Raw genomic sequence first — 17,057 nt, forward strand, 5'->3', positions numbered from 1 at the left:
GAAACTGGCCTGGGTCTATCTATATTGAGATATCTTTGTCTAAGGCCCCCTTTTTGAGACAATAGAGTGAGGGTCTTGTTGTGCCTAGATCACGTCCCCCAAAGCCGCCACTGGAGACTTTAGGTACAGAATGCAAAAGTAAGGTGTTTTCTAAGTTTACAAGCCTCCAGGGAGGCTCTTCCAAATCTCTCACTCACAGCAGGGAGGTTGGAAGGAGTGCTCCCCTTTCTTTGTGAGGCTAGTTCTTAAAGGCACATACCATATAATTTATTTTAACCCACCTCCCTTTTTAGTCTTTTGGTCGAATATCCTGTATTTTCCAAAGTCCCTGTAGCAGATACAGCCACCTGGGGGAAAGGGGTCTAAGTTCTTATCTACACTTATGAATCCTGGTTTAAGCTTCTCTTTGTCTGTAGGGGATAGAGTGGGGGGTTTTACTGAGGTATCACACTGGGACACTATCACAGGCTGATGATGTAATAAGGACAGAATCCTTACATTAATGCCGTTCCCTTTGGGAAATTTTATGCAGGCTTTAGTAAAGAATAAAAAGGTGTACAATGGTTGTTGGTTATAATGCGGCAGTGCTGTGTTATTCATTAAGTGGCACTGTTACCGCGTGAGAAAGACCATGAGGCACAATAAAACTCACGATCAGAGTTTTATTAGGAGAAGAGAGGGACAGGACGAGTCTGTGGTCAGGCCTGCTGAAAAGACATGTAGGGGGGAGGGGGAGGAGTCTGTAATCTGCTTCTTATGGATTCCCCTGCACATGCGCATATGGGCTTATGAAGCTACGCCATGCATGCACATAGATTGTGTGATCACGCTGCCAAAGTTACTTGATCATGCAGCACATGGATTACGTAGGACGTAAGGCCCCTTGCTTGGCTACTGAACTGCGAATGTGCAGTCATGTAGCTGGGGGCGTGGCCAGGAATTCCAACAATGGTAGCCTCTCTAAACAAAAAGTTCTTTGGAAAAAATTCCTGCCACCAAGGAACCAGAAATTACATTGTGCCCTCCTAATTATACCAAGAACAGGAAAGTTAGAGATTTACTGGACACACCTGATCCCAAGGATGAAATGCCTACAATTCAGATCCAAAGCCTGAGGCCATTAAGGGCAAGAGTTCCATTAATAAGTGTAGAGAAATCAGAATGGTACTGTATAATGGGAAAAGAGTAAGACATTAGGACTTTCCCTTTTGGGAGTGTTGTTAAGAGGGGAACAGGCCCATGTAGTAAGACTAAGATATTGTAGTAAAGCATCTGCTCCCCAGAAGTGTTTCTCCCAAGGTCAAGCATTGTATAAGGGTCTCCATTCCTTGGGGGTTTGAGGAAAGTTCCTGCTTGCTAAAACAGTCATTCTCTTTATCTCTGGCAAGAGGAATTCATGACTTTCATTAACATGTGATTGGTGCCTATTGTCAAGGTCAAGGATAGCTTCCTCAATCCCTAATTGCAAGCCACACCCCAGTTCACATGCCTGATTTCTCCCATTTAATCCTATGTGCAATAAAAGGTGTAGTTTTTTTTTTTCAACTAAACACTGTTGACAGCCATCGTGATTCACTCTCAGATCATGTCTGGGCCTCCCCCTGCAACTCCACACGTCCTCTTTGGGACCTGAACCCTTGCCAAAGCAAGTCTCGGGCAGTTTCCAACTGTCTGAATGAGGGGTGTACTGAGGGTAACTCCATCTCCTTTGGAGAGTAACATAAGGCTATGGACAATACAAATTTGGCATTTTGCCTGACCTTGAGATGGCCAGGTCGCAGGGACAGCAGAGGCTAACCTGGAGCTGATGACTTTGTAGCTCTCCTTCACAAAGTAACTGTTGAACAGTCAACTCTTTCAAGGTTCTTCATGAACTACTGTCAACCAAGGCCAAAGCTTATCCTTCACTGTATTTTCTAAACAAGGATGGATTAAATAATGCTATTTATATAGCAGGAAGCAATCTTCAAATGCTGAAATACTAGAAAAATGTCTAAAGGTTCCAAATTTTCCAAAAAACAGATACCAGAGTATTGCAACTTGAAAACCCAGTGACCACTGTACGTTTTTTGGCACAAACACATTTCACCTGACCTTTTGTGTTAATGGACTTGGCAGCCCGTGAACTTTCTTGGGGGCCAATTATACTCCACCATTGTGGGAGTGATGGGCCTAACTGGGGCTCCAGTTGTGACTGACGGCTTATTTTGTCTGAAGGATGGTGTCAAGGGGAAAACATCAAAGGAGACAGAGGCACAGGGCTCCAGATGTGAACCTTACCCCACAAAGCAGAGCCTTCTTTTCAGACCTGATTCTTCCCTTCTCCCCTGAGGCTGCCTCACCCCTACTTCCTCTCTGCCCCTCACCTACGCAAAGGTGGACTGCTCCTGCCTTAATCTTCTGATGTCCCCTTGCTCTGTTCCTGCCGGAAAGGAGGGGTGAGGCTGGAGATTGTTCTAGAGTTTCTGGTGTTTCTATTTGACCTGCTTGTTTACTCTCTAAATCCCTCTGGTCCAGGGTCCGTGGCAGACTTTCTTTCTCAAGTAGCTACTGACAAGACTGGAATTTTAGTGCTGTGTTCCTCTACCTGGCACTCTGGTACCCTCCAGTGGCCACTGTTCAGCCTGCAGTGATTGAGTGGATGGAGAGTGTTTAAAACCCAACCTCAGTAGCTCCACAATTACCTACAGTGAGTGACAGGAACTGCCATCTCAGGTCCCATGGACTTGATATAAAAGGACAAACTCAAAGAAGCATGCTCCCAGCACTTCCTGTTTTATGCATAGGGTGGGGTGTTGATGCAGGGTCTCTCTACATATCCCTGGTCTGGAACTCAGATCCACCTGCCTCAGCCTCACAAGTACTAGGATTAAAGAAGTGCCTGGTTTCCCAGCACATCTAATGCTTGCTTTCCTATCCACAGTTGTGCAACCAACCATCTACTTTTCCAGTACCAGAAAAATACAGACAATTTTATCTTGTCTAATTAGCATTGAATAGAAAAACAAAAACTAGAGCTAGGTGTAGTGGTCTTCAGGATCCAGTCTCTTTGAGATGTAAGCTAGTCAGCCTTTTCCAGGGACCCAAAGTCTAAGTTAGGACTCCCTTGGCAATGCCCTTTCATGGACATAAAGACGAAAGGGCTTGGAGATATTAGGGAGAATTAATGCAGGGGCCTGTACCAGGGCCTCTTTTAAGTTCTTAATGGCCTGTTCATGTTCCTCAGTCCATTCCAAGGGATGTTGCCCACAGCTGTAGCGGAGTACAAGGCTTTGGCAGTTTCAGCAAATGCAGGTATCCAAAGACAGCAATATCCAACAGTCCTAGAAATTCCCTGACCTGTTTCCTGGTGGTTGGAGTTGGGATTTGCAGTTGGCTGCTAGGCGGGCCTGGGACAGCAGTCTTTTCCCTTCTCTCAGCTCAAATCCCAAGTAAGTAACCTGGGGTGAGCAAATCTGAGCTTTTGTTTTAGAAACTCTGTAGCCTACCTGGGCTAGAGTTGCCACAGGGCCTCAGCTGGCTCTCGAACAGTCCTCCCCATCTTCAGCAGCCAATAATAAATCATCTACTTATTAAAGCAAGGTTATCTCAGGGTACTTGCTAGGAACAGACTTAAATCCTGCTTGAGTCCTTCATCAGAGATGGTGGGAGAGTTTTTCAACCCTTGAGGTAGTCTGTCCAGGTTAGTTGTCCTGATATCCCCAGTTCAGGATCAGCCCATTCAAATGTGAAGATGGGCTGACTTAACGTTGACAGAGGGATGGAGAAGAATGTATCTTTGTGTGTGTGTGGGGGGGGGGTAAGAAGAATGTATCTTTTCAGTCCAATACAGTATAAACTTTACGCTTTGGTGGCAATAAACTGAGCAAAGTATAGGAATTTGGAACACTTTGGTAAATAGATTCTACCCTTTTGTTCACTTCCCTCAAGTCTTGTACTGATCTATATAATAGTCTCAAGCTCCAGGCTTTTGGACAGGCAACAAGAGAGCATTCCAGGCTGACTGGCAAGGAATGTGTGTTATTTATTTGTAGGCATTATTTACTGGATGCAAGAAAACACAAGGTACATCAGAAGCCACTATAAGACATTTTATTAGGGAAGGGAAAGGGTGGAGGTGGGTAGGCCTACCAAAAAGAAAGTTGTGGGGTTGGGGAGGTGGGAGTGGAGGTGCACGCTACCTCTGGTGAGAGGGAGAGAGCGGGAAGCAGATAGAGCCTGCTTTTATAAGTCACCTTGCACATGCGTACATGGGCTCACATAGCTACGCCATGCATGCACATAGATTACGTGATCATGATTCATGCAAATTGTGACCATGCTGCGCAGGAATTAAGTAGGATGTCAGGCCCTGGAGTGACTAAGCATTTTGCCTGACTGCTAACAGTGCATGCACAGTCATGACTCCAGAAGTGGCTAGGAATAATAACAATATGTGTGCCTGCTTCAAGGAGGTGCCTGATATGAATATTCTTAATCCTTTCCCTGGCTTCTGAACTGATGGGATTATTGTCCTTTGTGCAAACTGTACGAATTTCCTAGATCAGCAACTTTTTCCATTCTCCTTCCAGGGAATGGGCTGGATTTTGGAGAAGCAGACATTCCTCACTTATTGGGCAGGTTATAGTTAAGGCCTTAGCAGGGCCTCCCAATTGCAATCTAGGAGAGTGTTCTGAGAATGGTGTTGTTGCCTGGAGCTTGTTCAAGAGGTCCCACCACAGTAAAGGGAAGGGACATTCAGGAAAAACAAGAAAAGAATGAGTCAGTTCCTGGTCCTAGGTTAACAGCCCGGTCACTGGTCCATTTGTATTCTTTAACACCCCCTGTTGCCCCTGTCCTTCCATTGTTTGGTTGGTAAGGGATCTCAGGGGCTCCTGTAATACCAAATGAGTAGCCCCTGTGTCCATCAGAAATTTTACATTTTGACCCCTACGGTGAGGTTACCATATGCTGCGGGCCGCAGGAATATCATAAGAACTCAGCTGGTTATGGCAAAGTCACTACCTGGAGGAATCAGGGAATTCCTCCAGAGGAAGCCAAATCCCAAGGAGTTTTTGGTGTCACTTGGCTTGTTATGTATCAGCTGTATTCTGTTATGAAAATCATGTGTGCCTTCATAGTTTTCCCAATTGATTTTTCCCTAAGAAGGGCTAACAATGTGGACTGATCACTCTCTAGACATACACATTCCAGGCATTTGGAGAACAGCCTCAGGAAAGGCTTTCTCTGGAATCAGATATCTCCCCTAGCCACTTTCAAGGACTAAAGGAGACATCACCCAGGTGGTCACCCAATTTCCGAGGATTAACAGTGATAACAACCCACAGGCGAGTCTCCTGACTTAAGGTAAATTCCACAAGGGGACACCGCCTAGGTCAGGTAGACATTAAGTAATAGCTTTACACAATTTAGCTCAGACCCCTCCTTTCTTACAGCCTTACTAACTATAGACCTCTAACTCTTTACCTAACCACTTCTAGGAATATTTAGATAACCTTCTGTGCTAACAGCTATGCTCAGCCAGAACTCCCAGTTCAAGCCTCCCTGTAATTATCATTATTGGTAGCATGCGGCCAGGTCCATCACCGGATGGAGGAAAGTACCTTATCAGAGATACCTCTGTACTCTCTAAGAACAGACTTAAGCATCCAGGCTACCTGTTTGAGGTATGTGCCAATTAAGCCTTACTTCCTCTTCTCCCAACCTTACCACCAGTTCCAGATCTCCCTTTAACTATCACCAGAGGCATCTAGCTGTACACAGGTTGCCTAGTGACTGAGCACACTTTCCCCCACCCTGCAGAAAAATGGCAGATAGCTTGGACAGACAGGAGCTACAGGAAAAAAGAAGACAGTTTTATTTCTCCCATTGACCTAGCAACTTATAGATTCTTAACACTTTCTACCAACCACGTTTAAGATTATAGTTGAGCACATAAGAACCCTCTTCTTAGATATTACCTGAATTTAGCCTTTAGTTAATTCATTTCCCCATTGGTCACTTCCCTTTGGGTTTGCAAGTGATAATTAACAGTTATTGCCTCCCTGTGTGATTCTTATCACCCCTCCATTTAACCCTGGAAGCCTGGTTTTGCACAGCTAAGGGAATACTGCTTGTAAGTGTATATATACCAGGACTCCCAGGGCACGAGAAGACAGAGAAGAGAAAAGAGAATGGAAGTACTAGATGGGTAAGAACTTGAGAGGAATGAACTGAGATGGGGAAGAACTAGATTGAAGGGCTAGAAGAGAGGACTAGAGGAACGAGATGGAAGATGAGGAAGAGCCAGATGAGAGAGAAGGAGACAGGAGATGAGCTGCTAGGGGAAAGAACTAGACAGATGAGAACCTAGAAGGGACAGAACTAGATGAAGGAATTAAGATAGAACCTAGAAGGGACAGTAGATAAATATAGAGAGAAATCAGGCAAGAAAGGAGCTAGACATGAACTGAACTGTGTATAAAGGATGTTATGCCAGAGGAATTAAAGCAAGTGGACTATAGAACTCGGTGTGCTGAGATTATATTTCCTGACAATAGTCCTCGCCGTTAGTAGTTCTCTCTCCTGAGCCCCTGGGATGTATAATATTGAGGCTGGTCCCTCTAATATTATACAAGAACCATAGACTCCTGGGGACCTAGTTGGGAGGGGCCTCAGCCTCACTAATCTTCCATAGCTAGGATTTGGCTTGGGTTTGGGGGAGGGCTACCTGTTTTTGGCGGGGACAGTCATTTTTCCAATGACCCATTTCCTAGCAGTAGGTACATTGATCCTTTTATAAAGGTTTCCTCTTTTTATCATGGATGCGTGGGCAGAGTTGAGAGTGTCTGAGGCTTGTATTGTAGCCGTGGTGGAACATCCCATCTTCTTTATCAGAAGATCTTTTTGCTGTCTTCTGCCATTAAACTGAGTAACACAGGCCAGGTTAATCACCTTGAGATTTGCCAGGTCCTCTTGGTCTATAGGAGTGTATAACTGATAGGCATCCAGGAGATGCTCCGGGACAGCTGGAGGCGATTCCTCTGGACCCTGTTTCACTTCTGTTACCTCAGACAGTTTAGTGGGCTTTCGTGATGCCTGTTTCATCCCTTCTAGCAGGACCTGGTGTATCCACTCAGTGACCTTCTGCCTCTCTCTGTGTTGTAGGTGTTATGACTCCCCCGCCACTCCAGCTGCATGACCACACATGCGCAGTTCAGCAGCTAAGCAAGGGGCTGACGTCTTATGCCATCAGTGCACGCTTCGTGTTTATGTGCATGTGGCATGGTCACACAACAGTCAGCGCATGCGTGGCATAGCTCTGTAAGCCCACCTGCGCATGTTCACAGGAACCCTTAAAGAGCCGGTCACAGACTCCTCCCCTCTCTCTGTTCTCTCCTGCCCCCCCCCCATCTCTCTCTCTCTCTGTTCTCTGCGGGTGCTTCTTCCCCAGGCCTGGTTCTTTTGTGTCCGTCCCCCCCCCCCATAAAGCTCTGATACTGGGTTTTGTAATGCTCGTGTCTCATGACCTTTCTGCATGGTAACCAGTGTCATTTATCATTTTTCTATATTTATTTATTTATTTGTTTATTTATTTATTTATTTTCTATTATCAGCTTGATACAGTACAAATTCTTATCCTAATAGTGAAATGTTTCACTGAGGCTTGCCACAGTCATCCTAGGGTCCCCCCTGCTATGTAGCCTCCCTGGTTCTGTGGGTTGCAGTCTGATTGTTCTTTGCTTTATATCTAGTATCCACTTATGAGTGAATAGATACCATTTGTCCTTCTGGGTTTAGGTTACCTCACTCAGGATGATATTTTCTAGTTCCATCCATTTGCCTGCAAATTACATGCTGTCATTGATTTCCTCTGCTGAGTAGTACTCCATTGTGTATATGTACCACATTTTCTTAATCCATTCTTCAGTTGGTGGGCATCTTGGTTGTTTCCAGGTTCTGGCGATTACAAATAGTGCTGCTATGAACATAGTTGGGCATGTATCTTTGTGGTATGATTGAGCATTCCTTGGGTGTATGCCCAAAAGTGTTATGACTGGGTCTTGAGGTAGATTGATTCCCAATTTTCTGAGAAACCGCCATACTGATTTCCACAGTGGTTGTACAAGTTTGCACTCCCACCAACAGTGGAGGAGTGTTCCCTTTGCTCTGCATCCTCTCCAATATAGACTGTCATTAGTGTTTTTGATCATAGCCATTCTGACAGGTGTAAGGTGGTATCTCAGAGTCGTTTTGATTTGCATTTCTCTGATGATTAAGGATGTTGAGCATTTCCTTAAATGTCTTTCAGCCATTTGTAATTCTTGTTTTGTGAATTCTCTGTTTAGTTCTTTAGCCCATTTTTTAATTGGATTGTTCAGTATTTTGATGTCTAGTTTCTTGAGTTCTTTATATACTTTGGAGATCAGTCCTCTGTCAGATGTGGGTTGTCGAAGGTCTTTTCCCATTCTGTAGGCTGTCTTTTTGTTTTATTGACCGTGTCTTTTGCCCTACAAAAGCAACCTCTGGAGGCATCACCATCCCTGACCTCAAGCTCTACTATAGAGCTATAGTAATAAAAACAGCTTGGTACTGGCATAAAAACCAACATACAGACCAATGGAATCGAATCGAAGACCCTGACATTAATCCACACACATATGAACACCTGATTTTTGACAAAGAAGCCAAAACTATACGATGGAAAAAAGAAAGTATCTTCAACAAATGGTGCTGGCATAACTGGATGTCAATATGTAAAAGATTACAAATAGATCCATATCTGTCACCAGGCACAAAACTCAAGTCCAAGTGGATCAAAGACCTCAATATAAATCCAGTTACACTGAACTTGATAGAAGAGAAAGTAGGAAGTAGTCTTGAACGCATTGGCACAGGAGATCACTTCCTAAATATAACACCAGTAGCACAGACACTGAGAACAACAATTAATAAATGGGACCTCTTGAAACTGAGAAGCTTTTATAGGGCAAAAGACATGATCAATAAAACAAAAAGACAGCCAAAGTCTCTTCTAAGCTCCAGAAACCAGCTTAAATCCATCTGGACAGGTCTGATCTACTTCAGATAAGTGCCAAACCCAAACTTTCCTGGTCTCAGGATCCCCTCTATTACCCTGGGAACCCCCCAAAGGGAAAAAAATTCTTCTTCTAAGCCTTTCTCCGTCTCACCAGCCTCCTGTCAGACACAAAAGCATCCAAAGTGCCAAACCAAGAGGGATGGACGGCTCCAGGGCAGCAGACGACAGCCCACCATCCCAGGACGCCTGTCTACCTCAGAAGCTCCCTTCCTACCCACCCCCCCAAAAGTCACCCGATGCCCACCAAGTCAGCTGGAAGCAGTTTTTTTTTTTTTTTTTTTTTTTTTTTTTTTTTTTTTTTTTTTTTTCTGGGAGAAACAATGCCCCTATTTTTGTTCACCCACTTTTTTTTTTTTTTTTTTTTTTTTTTTTGGTTTTTCAAGACAGGGTTTCTCTGTGTAGCTTTGTGCCTTTCCTGGAACTCACTCTGTAGCCCAGGCTGGCCTCGAACTCACAGAGATCCGCCTGGCTCTGCCTCCCGAGTGCTGGGATTAAAGGCGTGCGCCACCACCGCCCGGCTCACTTTTTTATAATAAGCAAAAAGGCTGGAATGTTAGGATGCTGCTGCCACTCCAGCTGCATGACCACACATGCACAGTTCAGCAGCTAAGCAAGGGGTCTTACGTCTTACGTCATCAGTGTGCGCTGCATGTTTACGTGTGCCTGGCATGGTCATGCAACAATCAGCGCATGTGTGGCGTAGCTCCGTAAGCCCAACTGTGCATGTGCAGGGGAATCCTTAAAAACTGGACATAGACACCACTCCTCTCTCTTCTGCTCTTTCCCCTTCCTCCCCCCCCTTCCTCCTCACGTCTCTCCAACAGGCCTGGCTAAGCTCTCTCCTGTCCTCCCCCTCCTAATAAAGCTCTGATACAGGGTTTTGTCGTGCCTCTGTCCTTTCTCACACGGTACAAGCACCGCTTATTTTTTTTTTTAAACCAACAGGAGGTAGGTGTGGGGGACCTAAAACAGCTTGAACACACAGCTGCCAGGACAGGCTTAGGGGCCCAGACACAGCTGCCATGACAGGCTTACTGGCAGGTACCACCCAGTCCCTAGGAAAAGCCATGAGCCCCCAGGAGGGCCAGCATCTAAGGGGAAGTTCTCAACATTGCAACCATTAGATAAGATTAGACGGGTTGGGGATTTAGCTCAGTGGTAGAGTGCTTGCCTAGCAAGCGCAAGGTCCTGGGTTCGGTCCTCAGCTCCAAATTAAAAAAAAAATAGATAAGATTAGATAAGATCACCAGATGTCCCATAGCCTAGCACATACCTATTCCCCCTTTGCCAAGATACCCCTAGACAAATGTCAGCCAATCAGGGTCCCTGCAAGTCCCTCACCCCAACTCTGCTATGATAAAAACCCTACCCTGCCTTGGCTCAGGACTCTCTGTTCTCACCACTTTGTCAGACAGATGGAGAGTTCTCCAAGCTTGAACTTGAAATAAAGGCTTTTTTTTTTTTAACATATGAGATTTGGTCTCTGTGGTGGTCTTTTGAGGGTCCCCAACATCTGGGTATAACAGGAGGAAAGAGCTGGGGGTGGGGGGAGAAAAAAGGCAGAAGTAGGGAATAACTAAATGATGGGATAGGGATAAGTGCTATGGGGGTGCAGAATAAGGCCTTGGTGGTAGGAATGTTAGGTCCAGGGTCAGTCAATAATGGGGGACAGACCACCAAAGTCTATTAAACCAGAAGCAAACTTTATTCCAGAAAAAAAACAAAGAAAAAAATCAAAGTCAAATTAAATCACTGCAGGGCACAAAAGCTTATCAGCTAGCTGAGACCACAGCCAGTGTTCAGGATCTCTGAGGCTGTGGCACTGAAGATGGGTTCTGGCCCCCTTTTTATAGTAAGAGGAAAGTATTAGGCTCAGGGTGGATGCTAGGAGTCACATAGAAACATCAGGCATCGAATGCATGCTAGAAGTCACGTAGAAACAACTATTAAAAGTTAACTTGGGCAGGCCTTTAATCCCAGCACTGGGGAGGCAGAGTCAGGCGGATCAGGCGGATCAGGCGGATCAGGAGTTCGGGGTCAACCTGGTCTACCCAGTGAGTTCTGGGACAGGTTCTAAAAGCTACACAGAGAAACCTTGTCTCAAAAAACCAACCAAACAAACAAAAAGTTAACTTTGGTCCAGGCAGTTGTTGACTATAAGGGGTAAGGAGGTTAAAAGTTAACCCCTGGCTGCTGACAGAGGAGCTGGCTGTAAAGCAGAGAGCTATTGTTAGAAGTTAACCTTCAAAGCTGGTGACTGTCAGCTTCCATCTCTAAAGCTTATAATTTTATACTTCTATATTCCTGGACCCTTCAGGGACTTGGGTGGCAAAGGTGGAGAGGGAAGAGGGGGGAGATGATTTTACGAGGGAAAAGGGGTTCTTCCTCCTGTGATTCCTGCACAACGGAGTTCAGAGGGGCCTCGTTGGTCTCTGCTACAGGCCCTCGAAAGGTTGGTCTGCCAAAAACCAGGGCTTGGCCACCTTGCCCATTGCAGACCATACAGACCTTCATCCAGGGGGACAGGTTGGAAGTTGCTTCAGGGCAAGGCAAGATGTATCCAATCTGACCTGGGTGGTCAGGCTTACTGTGGGTGATATTAACCGCTGCCCTGGCTGTCTGAGAATCAAAAGTACCGTGGGAGGGCTAGCCAAGCCCGATTGCTGGTCATTCAGTGTCACAGAATGTTCCGAAGAGACTCTCGGTGATAGGATAATCATATTCCTCCTTAACCATAACAGGGTCAAGTTTATCAAAATTCTTTAGAACACAGGTTAGAGGGCAGCTGGGCTTGCTAGTGTTATGAACTGATGAACACAGAAAGTACAAAAGGCAGAAAAAGGACAGTAAATATGAAGCCAAAGACGAGACAAATGGACACAAAACCAGACCAAGAACCTCAGGTGGGTGGTGCAACGTGACGACTCACTTTTTGTCCTGGACAGGAGAATATTGGGGTCCTGTTGAACTCCCCCCAACGTCCCAGATTGGGATCCCACAAAACAGAACCAGGCTATGACTCACCAGGAGGCCTCTGTAGATGCTTGCTGCTTTTCTCAGCATGAAAGTTCACCCCATAATCCAAGAACCGAAGGCAGCCCCGGAGCCTTGGAACGTCTCAAGGCACGTGCCTCATGAGGCAGTCCCCCCAGTACCCTGGAGTTCCAGAGGAAAGGTCCTGGTTTAGAATTTGGATGAGTGGTCTGAATCTCATTGAGTCTGTTGGGTCTGGGAATTGCACCAATATTGAAGCAAGGCCACCACAGATAGATGAGCAGAAGCAACTTTATCCCATCACCGTGGGCACCAGAACTTCTAACTAGTCAGGGCCACAGGCAAGTCGGGATCTGGTTTTGTGACCCTGAGAAGAGACCATAAGCTTTTTTTTTTTTTAATAGCAAAAATCCATACCCAGCGTGGGGAGTCAAAGAAATTTTTACAATCTTGAGAAATAGGTCTCTTGAGGGGAGTCAAAGGAGGAGAGTATACTCCAGGATTTACAACTTATGATGACAGTGTTTGTATAAGCTATAAGCTTAACTGTGTGTGTGTGTGTGTGTGTGTGTGTGTGTGTGTGTATGTGTTTGAGGGGTGGAGGGGGATGGGTGGGAGGCGTGGGTGGGGGAGGTGGAGGAGAGTGGGTGGAGTAGGAGGGTGGCTTACACAAGTCTGTGGTTGTCTTAACACTGCTCTTGACACAGCTGGGATCTTGTCTTAATCTTTAACCATCTAGCTGTTCTCCCTGTGACTGAGAATGTAGGGCAAGGGTCAAGCACTAGAAGAAGCTGGGTTGGTGGGCTAATGTTCAGACTTACTCTGGGCCCTTCAGGACCTCCAGAAAATGTTGATCCCAAAGGCAAGAATAAGACCACTACCACGATTTAAGCCAAATTTGAAGGAAGCTTGGTTTTTTTTATTGGGATGCACCCTAGAGTTGGCCAATGACTGCCTCCTAAGTTGGGTTAAACAGAGCAGCCCCGAATCCATCTCTTGGGTTCCTTTTAAGGAGTAGTTTTACAGAAGGGAGACAATGGGGCAATAGGAAATACAAGAAACCTGAAAAAACATCATGTGGTCACCATGTGATTAGGGAGAGGTCAGGGAGGGTAAGGGTATTCTCAAAAACAAATCCGGGTCATGGGTTGGGAAAGGTCAGGTTCCAGGAAACAGGAGCAACTCAACTCTCCCAGTAAATAGAAACTTATTTTTTAAAAAGACAGCGCAATGGCTCCTGTCTTCAAAATGAAGCCAGGCAGTTTCCTCACAAAGTGTGTTATTTATTTGTTTGTTTGTTTGTTTGTTTGTTTGTTTGTTTTCAGAGCTGAGGACTGAACCCAGGGCCTTGTGCTTGCTAGGCAAGTGCCCTACCACTGAGCTAAATCCCCAACCCCGTGTGTCATTTATTAGGTGGCGCTGTTTACCATGTGAGAGAAACCATGAGGCACAACGAAACTCACTGTAAGAGTTTATTAAGGGAAGGGAATAAATAGAAGGGGTGCGCACAGGCTCATGGAATGATTGTGCAAGAAGAGAGAGAAGGAACACGTGGAACCTGATTTTTATACGTTCCCCCTCCACACATGTGCATATGGGTTATGTTGCTATGCCGTGCATGTGCATAGATTACGTGATCACACTGTGTGCAAATTATGTGATCATGTAGCACATGGATTATATAGGATGTTAAGGGTCTGGGATGACTAAGCATCTTGCCTGGCTACTGGACAGCACACTTGAGGTCATATAGATGGGGGAGTGGCTAGGAATTCTAACAAAGTATACACCTTAATTCCCTTGGGCAGGTGGATCTCTCTGAGTATGAAGCCAGTCCAGAATATGTTGCAAGTTCTAGGAAAACCTAGAGATACTGTCTCAAACAAAACAGAACATTGCCACAAACTTGCTGCTTACAGGGACTTGGGGGTTATGCCACTGTTTTTTCTTTTGTTTTGTTTGGGGTTTTGGCTTTTTTGTTGCTGGGTGGTGTTTTTTGTTTTGAGACTGTCTCTCTAGTAGCCCTGGCTGTCCTGGAACTCACTCTGTAGACCAGGCTGACTCAAACTCAGAGATCTGCCCGCCTCTGCCTTCCAAGTGCTAGATTAAAAGTTTGTGCCACCATGCCTGGCTCTGACAGTGTTTTTTTTTTTTTTTTTTTTTTTTTTTTTTAAGGCACTTTATCAGAAAGCCAGGGGGGAAGGGGGGGTAAATATGGGAGATTTTATTGATTTGGGAGCATTTTCAGGAATATTAGATTTAATACTCTGTCACGAATCTCAGGAGAAGTGCCAACTTTTCCCCAGAATGGAAGGCAGAGAATGTTGTCCACATTAACCACAGTTGGAATGCTAAAACTGCCATGACAATAGAAAACCAAGGCTTCACAGGCCCAGAAAAACTGAGCATGCTAATGGATGAACTATGTAAAGCAAGAGGCTCTCCAATACCCGTGTGCTGCAGACAGGGCGGTGAAGAGGATCCTGGTAACCGGGGCAGCTGTCTCTCTCTCCAAGGTCACTGTAGCTCTCCTCGGCAGGCTGGTGACAGGAAAGGTCACTACAGGGGCTTCCCGATAGGAACGGCAGCAGTGAGGCGCTAGTGACAGAGACTGTGTGACAACACTTAGTGACCACATGGTTTCAGTCGTGTGTGTCAGGTTCAGAGGGCAGCCCGGGGTGACTGTTCTGCAACTTTATAGAATGAGTGACACGACATGGTATCTGTACCGGCTAGCGTTTAAAACTGAGTATTAGTTGAAAGGACTCTGGCCAGCCCAAACATGGCAAATGTGGCTCTGGCAGGCCTGGCCCTTCTCCCTCTCCCGCCCCATTCCGTCTGCCTTGCTAAAAACCATTGGATTACATTCCTAGAGCTAGTCACAAGATCTATGGCCCCCTTTTGGCCACTTTCTCCTCCTGAGGCTGACTACCAAGGTCCAGCAATCAAAAGCTCCCTTTTGGCTGCCCTAATTAACATGCCCAATCAACATTAAATAATTCATCCTAGCTAGAGATCGGTGGCACATACCTTTAAACCCAGCACTGGGGAGGTAGAGACAGATGGAGCTCTGTGAGTTTGAGGCCAGACTGACGTACAAAGTGAGTTCCATGGCAGTCTCCAAAACTACACAGAGAAACCCTGTCTCAAATGAAAAACAAAAACAAAAACAAAACAAAAAAAAAATTAAACAACAAAAAAACCCTACCTCATTCTAACACAGGTTTCCCTTTTTACCTTTAGAAACTGTCCTTTGCCTATGTGCCACATCTGTCTCCTCTCTATGCAGAGGCAGTCCTTTGTCATGCCCCACCCTCTCCAGAACAAATGTCCCTTGTTCCCTTCCCCATCCCTCTTCCTCTGTCTCCTGTCTTTGTCTCTTCTTTATTTGTTTATTTATTTATTTATTATTTATTTATTTATTTATTTATTTATTTATTTATTTATTTATTTATTTATTTATTTATTTATTATGTATACAGCATGTATGACTGCAGGTCAGAAGAGGGCACCAGATCTCATTACAGATGGTTGTGAGCCACCATGTGGTTGCTGGGAATTGAACTCAGAGCAGTCAGTGCTCTTAACCTCTGAGCCATCTCTCCAGCCCCTGTCTTTGTTTCTTATTTCCTGCCCTTTGTCCCTCTGGGGCAAATAAATCTCCTTTGTACTGAGAACTTGGTCTTGGGGTGTCTTGAGCTAATACTGGTCCCTTCGTTGGTAAATTATATACATTTATGGGATACATATGCCATGACATATGCACACAATGTGGAATTATTGAATCGACCTAATACACATATCCATCATTGTATTTATTGTTCAGTAAGTACTTACTGTTCATTCCTCTTATCTAATTGAATGATTGCATCTTTCGGTCAATAACTTCTCCAGAAACTCCAATAAGCTCCTACCATTCCTAGCCATTCCTAGCCTCATCTCTGCTTTTAGAAGTTCTATTGTTTTAGATTTCACATGTAAATAAGAACGCTTTGTTTTCCTAGGGTTGGGGTGTCTATTTTAATGTGTCAACTTTGCTGAGCCATGACATCAATGACCATTCCAGATATTTCTTTGCAGCTGTATTTGGAGATCAGCTTTTGTTTGTTTGTTTGTTTGTTTGAGACAGGATCTCTACATAGCCCTGGCCATCCTGGAACTCACATAGATCCACCTGTCTCTGCCTCTTGAGTGCTTGGGATTAAAGGCGTGCTCCACCACTGCCTGGTGTGTGAGTGTCGTCTAATTCACTGAAGACTGAATAGAATGAAAAGGCTGGTTTGCTCTAAGCAAAGTGGAATTCTCCAGAAGCCTGCCTTTGGACTTCATTGGCAATACTGGCTTGTTTGTTTGTGTGTTTCTAGGCAGAATGACCTCTGCAGTCCAGGGACAGCATCAATTCTTCTGAGTCTGCAGCCTGAAGACTGGACTTGACCACCTCCATGACAGAAGTGAGGCTCACTGGCTATGTAATAAACACAACATAATAAATATCTTCATTTGTAAGCATCACATTGATTCTGTCTCTTTGAATCACCTTGGTTATAAAACAGGAAGATAACCAAGTGGTTTACTTAGTCTATGCAGTCAAAGGAGATGAAGTATGTGTGCATTTCAGTTTTCCGTCTCTAACAAAACATTTGAGTGATTCACTTGCTAAAAGGTTTATTTTAGTTCACACTTTTGAAGGCTTCTGTGACAATCTTCATTTTAAGTCAGGTAGCATTAATGACATACATCAAGTTTACACTATATTTTATTTTTCTTGTCATTCTAGAAAAAAAATACCAAGAGATTATGACAACAAAACATTTATTCTTCCATAGAATGTATTCGTTAAAATTAAATATGTGGAACTCAAATTTAAAAATGTGGAACTCACATTTAGAAGGCATAATTCAACACCATAACCACATTAGTAGTCATTGAATGTCACAGTTAAAACAAATGTATTAGGCACTATTTTAACAGGGACAAACATTTT

The 17,057-nt window shown here is 44.7% G+C and overlaps 1 long non-coding RNA gene across 1 annotated transcript; it reads left to right on the forward strand.

The window, feature by feature from the left end:
* The first annotated feature begins 13,396 nt into the window (after positions 1-13,396).
* Positions 13,397-16,585, forward strand: LOC143274254 (uncharacterized). Its single transcript, XR_013052744.1, has 2 exons — positions 13,397-13,537; positions 16,438-16,585. It is a non-coding gene; the product is annotated as an uncharacterized LOC143274254 (long non-coding RNA).
* Positions 16,586-17,057: the final 472 nt, after the last annotated feature.

Source organism: Peromyscus maniculatus, chromosome 7 (assembly GCF_049852395.1).
Source record: "Peromyscus maniculatus bairdii isolate BWxNUB_F1_BW_parent chromosome 7, HU_Pman_BW_mat_3.1, whole genome shotgun sequence".
NCBI lineage: Eukaryota > Metazoa > Chordata > Mammalia > Rodentia > Cricetidae > Peromyscus > Peromyscus maniculatus.